Genomic DNA, 7,422 nt, shown 5'->3' on the forward strand with positions numbered 1-7,422 from the left:
TACTTTACATTGTAGCAAAGTTTCATTTCTTCAGTGTTGTCACATGAAAAGATATAATAAAATATTTACAAAAATTTGAGGGGTGTACTCACTTTTGTGAGATACTGTTAAATCCCAATAAAATACACTTAAGTTTTTGGTTGTAACATGACAAAAGGTGGAAAGTATGAAGGGCTATGAATACTATTTCAAGGCACTATACATGCAAATTAGATACGGAAAAGAACCTTTGTATACCGAACCCAAAAAAAGATAGAAATCATTTGAACGGGAGATACATAATCTGATCTCACTGATCTTTGAGAATGTACAGTATATACAGAACTACTTGTGTATATAGTACCCAGTGTGAATATAAATTAGTGTAGCGCCCCCTTTACTTTCAGTAAGGGCACTACGCTAAAGTTAGTGGGAGAATGAGAGAGGTAAGTTGCTCTCATTCTAAATTTTGTTAAATTTGGCTGTCGCCAAATTCTGGATTGTCCTGTGGGTCAGTCTGTGCGTCCAGAGATACGGTCTCATCTCTGGACGTTAGATGGAGCCAGAGGGGTCCAGGCGGAGCCGCTTCTTCCCAGCAGCCAATGAGAGGAGTTGAGCCTCGCTGTGCATGCTGGGAGGGGGTATTTCTGTGGCGGAAGCAGTTGTTCTTGGTTCTTCGCGGGTTCCTGGTTGTGGGTGCGGCACCCACCTTTATGGTGTGCGCACATCGCGGGCCCCACCACTATGGCCTACCTGGCCTGGGGTCGCGCGCAACGCAGAGTTTCAGACTCTGGGCCCTCCTGGCCTGGAGCAACTGATGCCACAGAGGGGCCCCAGTGACTTACTGGGTCCCCAAATTCTACTGAGGAGATCCCAGGCTGTATGTCGTTCAGTGGGGGATCGGCTTGAGGAAAACCCGGAGGCAGGTTATCCAAAAGGGATTGAACGAACCATCGGGGATCTGGTGACCGTGACATTGACAGGTACACTTGCGCTGTCAACCGGTGACCCTGACGTGATCTATTGGGAGGATTCGCTCTGCTGTTCACTTTGTCAGTATTAAGCCTGTGGCAGAGGTTTCATCTGGCATCCTAACCTAATCGGAATCAAGTCTGCGGCAGAGACTTGTTCCTCCCAGCAACCTTAAAGTGATGCTTCGGCTGCCAGGCCTGTGGCAGAGGTCTGTCCGGGGGCACTTCACCCATTCTGGCTAGAGTGGCGACGAACTATACTACTATAGAAAGCCTGATACCGCAAAGTTCTTTTACTTCATCAACCTTTTCTGTCTACCTCAAGTTGATGTTAGTCGTGTTGGGCCAGGAAATAAAGCATTCAGAAAACCTTATCTACGAATTGGACATTCGCTTATTGCTCTACTCACTACTTTCACCCCTAGACAACACATAGAGATAGTAACTCAATACGCCGATCCCAAAACAATCAGCGGCTCCTGAGGGGGTAGCGCTACATTAGGAATTGTTTTTTTTTTATCACTGTATGTACTGTATGTATTATTATCACTTTCTATATTTATTTATATGGTGGAGTTTTTTGTGTATTATTAAAAGTTGTAAGGAAATAGTTTATTACTGCTATTATCTACACCTGTGTTATAAACTGCTGTTTGAAAAATGTAACTTACTGTGTATTTAATGGCACTTGGATCATAAATCACTGTGTATGTCACAAAACATTGGTAATTTTGTTATGGCCTTGTCAGCTGGCTGAAATTTGCATATCCCTAACACATTGATGTCTTTACCGGACAGACATGACAGGCATTGGATGTTACATGTTGTACTGTGGCCTCCACGTCTCTTTGTCTCATTACCCAGTGCAGCACGTTGTTCTCACCGTAGTGCTGAATAGCCATCTATGAGCGCTGGGTCAACAAACAGAACTCTAATAGAGTGGAATGGCTGTGGACTCCCCGAGTGCCAAGCAGCCTTCTTTTAACATCTTGGTGATGAAACTGTAACGTGCAAGCAATTAAACGAACTGGCCGCTGGCAGCAGCACAAAGGCCTCTCCGCTATCCGCCGTGTCCTGAGGGCTTTCACATCAAATCCTCATCTTCCAAGCTGAGCAGGAAGGTCTCATTGCAGGCTGCGGTATGATGTTTATTACATGGGCCACAGGTGATTGTTCAGGTGGATCTGCCAGAGTTTGTAGAACTTGATAAAACAAGCGGGACTAATTAGGGCTGCAATCTGTAGAGCTGTACGAGGAGGGGAGAGGCCTGAAAACCTTCTCTGCGCTGAATGTGAAGCCTGGAGATGGAGTAAATAAGCACAATAGTGTTAATTGCTCCATCTCATCCTCTGCCTGTCTCCTGACCATCGCCTGACCTTTTATGTACACGTTGCAGCTTCTATCACACTTCTATTGTTGAAAGGATTATTGCTTGTTAGGCCAAGCTGACAAAAGGACAGACATATTTTGAAATAATACAACTTTAAATGATCTCAGAGGGGCCAATTTAGGAACGTTGGTAAAGCTTCTTCTTGGTGAAGGTTGCCCGTTCTTTCCATGTGCTGTAATTTGGATATTTTATAGCAGTGTTATCAGTGCTTTGTTTTGCTGGATGTAATAAAACCATAAAAGGTTATGAGTTTGTTCAGCATTCCTTTCATGTTTATTACAATAAGTTCTGTCTGTGTGATGAGGGAGATGGGGGGTAGGAAGTTGCATCCTGACCCCCGGCAGGTAACTCAGACCTTAACCTTAAGCCCCCGTTCACACCTAGGCGTATATACGCCTGTAGTGCGACGCCGCTGCAGCCCCGAGATGCCATAGGGATGATTTAACATGCACCTCTATGGAGATGGTTCACATCTCCACGCCGAACGCCGTACGCCTGCCGCCTGAAAAAAAGTCCCGGACCTTTTTTTCAGGCGGCGTTCGGCATAGGAGATGTGAACCATCTCCATAGAGGGGGTAAAGGCTGCATTCACAATCGCGGCGTTTTGTCGCAGCAAATCGCAGTACAAAATGCCGCCATTTGTCGCCGCAATTTGTGGGACAAAACGCCGCGATTTTGTACGCCGAGGTGTAAATGCAGCCTAAGGGTCCTTTCACACGGAGCGGACCGTTTCTGTTTCCGCTCCGTGTGTCCGCCAAAGCTCAGCAGGGATCATCCGTCATCCCAGCTGAGCTGTCGGCGGATAGGGCGGTCCCCGCACACAGTGCAGAGACCGCCCTGTCTCTGCTCCGCTCTCCCCTATAGGGGATCGGATGCAGACGGACCGTCTGTCCGTCTGCATCCGATCCGTTCCGCCGGACGGAAGAAAAATAGGGTTTCTTCCGTTCGCAAAAGCGGATCCCGACGGACGCGGACGTTAGCGGATGCTCCATCCGCTAACGGACGCGATCCCATAGGGATTCATTACAAGTCCGTAAACGGACTTGTAATGAACGGACGAACGGTCCGCTAGTGTGAAAGGACCCTAATAAAGGCAAGGCTTAGGGACTCTGGTACAATCCTTGCTTGCAATACAAACTATATAGCAACTCATGTCAGCCCTCTTGGGATGCAAGATAACCATATTAATATATGAGAGGGGAGTCAATTAAAATATTCCTGCATATGTAGGATAAACTCTGGAATATAGAAAGTAATATCCCATAACACTACTGTACTGAATGACACCTGACCACCTGGTCACTAAGCTGGAACTTATCACATCTCTCCATAGCCACTGAGTTATGTCATCCATAGAAAAGGCAAACACGTTGCAGCTTTGGGGACCTATGAGCAATAAATCTACTTCAAGAAATGTGTCTGCAGCAAGTGTGAATGTCTCTCATCTCAAATATTAGACCTTTCACCTTGCACACCTTTTACTTGCTATTGTTTCCTACTTATATACCAGCTGGGTCCTGTTCTTTCCCTCTCCAATGGAGTAAACTGGTTTTACCAGCAGAGTTGTGCATGCTAGTTCCTGGAGTGTTCCGCTGTGTTCCGAGTTGAGTTGAGTTGAGAGGTATCTTAACCACTTTGGGCCAGATTCACAGCAGAGATACGACGGAGTATCTCAGATACTCCGTCGTATCTCTCAGAGTATCTATGCGACTGATTCATAGAATCAGTTACGCATAGATAGCCCTAAGATCCGACAGGTGTAATTGTTTTACACTGTCGGATCTTAGGATGCAATACCTCGGCCGCCGCTGGGGGGAGTTTGCGTCATAAACCAGCGTTGGGTATGCAAATTAGGAGTTACGGCGATTCACGACGGTTTTTCGCATTCGCTACATCGCTGCTAGTCTAGTTTCCCGTCGCAAAGTTAGTCGTCGTTTTTGGTGCCCTAACTTTACACAGCACACGTATGTGCTGTATAAAGTATGGCCGTCGTTCCCGCGTTGAAATTTAAAACATTTTCCTTCTTGCGTAAGACGTCCGGGAATACGGAAGTACGCTACGCACGTCGCCGTTCGAAAAAATGACGTCACTTCACGCAAAGCACGGCGGGAAATTCAAAAGGGAGCATGCGCAGTAGGTCCGGCGCGGGAGCGCGCCTAATTTAAATGGCACACGCCCCTTTGAATTACGCGGGCTTACGCCGGAGGCCACCGGCGTAGGTTTTCATTGCAAGTGCTTTGTGAATCAGGCACTTGCGATGAAAACTTGCGGCGGTGTAACATATCTACGATACGTTACGCCGCCGCACTTCTACGTGAATCTGGCCCTTAAGACCCGGACCAAAATGCAGCTAAAGGACCTTGCCCCTTTTTGCGATTCGGCACTGCGTCGCTTTAACTGACAATTGCGTGGTCGTGCGACGTGGCTCCCAAACAAAATTGGCGTCCTTTTTTTCCCACAAATAGAGCTTTCTTTTTATGGTATTTGATCACATCTGCGGTTTTTATTTTTTGCGCTATAAACAAAAATAGAGCGACAATTTTGAAAAAAATTCAATATTTTGTACTTTTTGCTAGAATAAATATCCCCCAAAAATATATATATATATAAAAAAAAAAATTTCCTCAGTTTAGGCCGATACGTATTCTTCTACCTATTTTTGGTAAAAAAAAATCGCAATGAGCGTTTATCGGTTGGTTTGCGCAAGATTTATAGCGTTTACAAAATAGAGGATAGTTTTATTGCATTTTTATAAAAAAAATTTTTACTACTAATGGCGGCGATCGGCGATTTTTTTCATGACTGCGACATTATGGTGGGAACTTCGGAAAATTTTTACACATTTTTGGGACCATTGTCATTTTCACAGCAAAAAATGCATTTAAAATGCATTGTTTATTGTGAAAATGACAGTTGCAGTTTGGGAGTTAACCACAGGGGGCGCTGTTGGGGTTATGTGTTCCCTGAAGTGTGTTTACAACTGTAGGGGGTGTGGCTGTAGGTGTGACGTCATCGATTGTGTCCCCCTATAAAAGGGATGACACGATCGATGACAGAGCCACATTGAAGAACGGGGAAGCCGTGTTTACACACGGCTCTCCCCGTTCTTCAGCTCCGGGGACCGATCGCGGGACTCCAGCGGCGATCGGGTCCGCGAGTCCCGCGGTCATGGAGCTTCGGACCGGGTCGAGGGAGTGCTCCGCGGGCGCGCGCCCGCGAACCCACGGCTGGGCTTAAAGGACAACGTACCTATACGTTGATGTGCCCAGCCGTGCCATTCTGCTGACGTATATCAGCGTGAAGGGGTCCTTAAGTGGTTAATATAGCACAGTCTTACCCCGAAGGGTCCCGACGTGCATAGCAGACTTCCTGGGAAAAGAGGAACCAAAAGCAGCACAGAGCGGCAGAAAGGGGGGAAGAAAGAGGCTACGCAGGAAAGGCTTGCGTGAAAAAACCAAGTCTTCAGTAATCCGCGGAAGACCGGGATAGTAGGGGCCTCCTGGAGCTCGAAAGGGAGGTTATTCCAAATTACGGGACCCTGGTAGGTGTGCTGCCCCAATAGGGGCATAGAATATGAGATGCATAGCCTCAGTTAATATTAGCATTGTTATATAGATTAGAGTTTATATAGTGTGGTTTGCCTACTATTTTCTCATAGCTAAATCTATGTGTTATCCTATGCTGCCATCTAGTGGCCTTTGTTGCAATGCACATGTTTATGTGATTCTTTGAGTTACCACATATTTTCACTGTATGTATGCCCCTCCCTGCTTCCTGTGTGGAGTACTTCCTGTGTCATCTCTTCAGCCAGCAAGCCACATGTAGAAGGACACTCATGTACTCTGCCCAAGGTAGGAAAGGCATCATCTTTTGACCGCACAATACTATCACCATTCATCTGCTGTTCCTGTTATCTGCTGTAACCCCTGAAGTTAAAGAATAAACACCTCTTTTGAATGAATCGGTATTGACGAGTTCAGCTGTCTGACAAGGATTGTCCGCAGTGAGTATATCTGCTTATACAGGCCAGGCATAGAGGTCTCAGCAAGGGATATATCGCTATCACAACAATCGGAGTCAGAACAGTCAAAAGATGCATAGAATTCTTACAGCATGCTGTGTATATGTGTGTGCCTAATCTGCAATCAAGCTCAGTGCCAGCCGCCATCTTGTGAAAGCACATGGTCGCACAAGCTTACTGCTCTTCATGTGAATGTTGAAAGCTGTTTCTCTAATTGAACTGTGTTACCCCACCTGTCTAAGCTGCTGTTCGTCTTCTTAAAGAGACAGTACCATTTTTTACAAAACCGTGAGAAATGTCTAGACAAGGCTCTGAACACTCTTTTACGGCTGAACCAACGCAGATTCATCATGCCTCTGAACCCGCAGACGTACAGGGAGCAGACTCTGCAGATATTGCTGAACAGAGCGTAAGACCCAAGCGTACAATAAAACCAATACAGAAACTCAGAGAAAACTATGAATACACTAGAGATAAGTTCTCCAGCAAGCTATCGGACTTCTGGGACAGAACTTCACACTGCATGTCAGTTTTGCCACACTTTAATGATCAACCGGCTGAACTAGGAGATTCTATAGTTCGCCTATCTGCTGCGTATGAACATTACCAACGGCTGTCTGCAAAATACACTGCTTTCTTGCAAGACTGTAATATAGAGGACTCTTCAGCAGAACTGACCAAGACTGATGCATTGAACCAACAAAGGGATCTCTTAGTGAAAAATGCTCAGTGTAAGGCAGAACTCCGCATTGCTCAACTGCAAGAGACCAGATCTCACAGATCAACATCAACCAAGCACACTGCACGTTCTTCTAGATCCTCTCGCTCCAGAAGTTCAACATTAAGCGACAAGCTAATAGAGGCCCGCGCTGATGCTGAATCCAAAAAAGCGCAAAGCTCCCTTGCTAAGAAAGAAGCAGAGATGAAGGCCCAAAGCAAAGCTCTTGAAGCCCAAAGCAAAGCTTGCCAAGCAGAGATGGAAGCCCAGAGAAAAACTCGCCAAGCAGAAATGGAATCCCAAATAAAGATTCTGCAAATAGAGAAAGAGGAAGCAGGTGCGC

Source organism: Rana temporaria, chromosome 3 (genome assembly GCF_905171775.1).
Source record: "Rana temporaria chromosome 3, aRanTem1.1, whole genome shotgun sequence".
NCBI classification, from domain to species: Eukaryota; Metazoa; Chordata; class Amphibia; order Anura; family Ranidae; genus Rana; species Rana temporaria.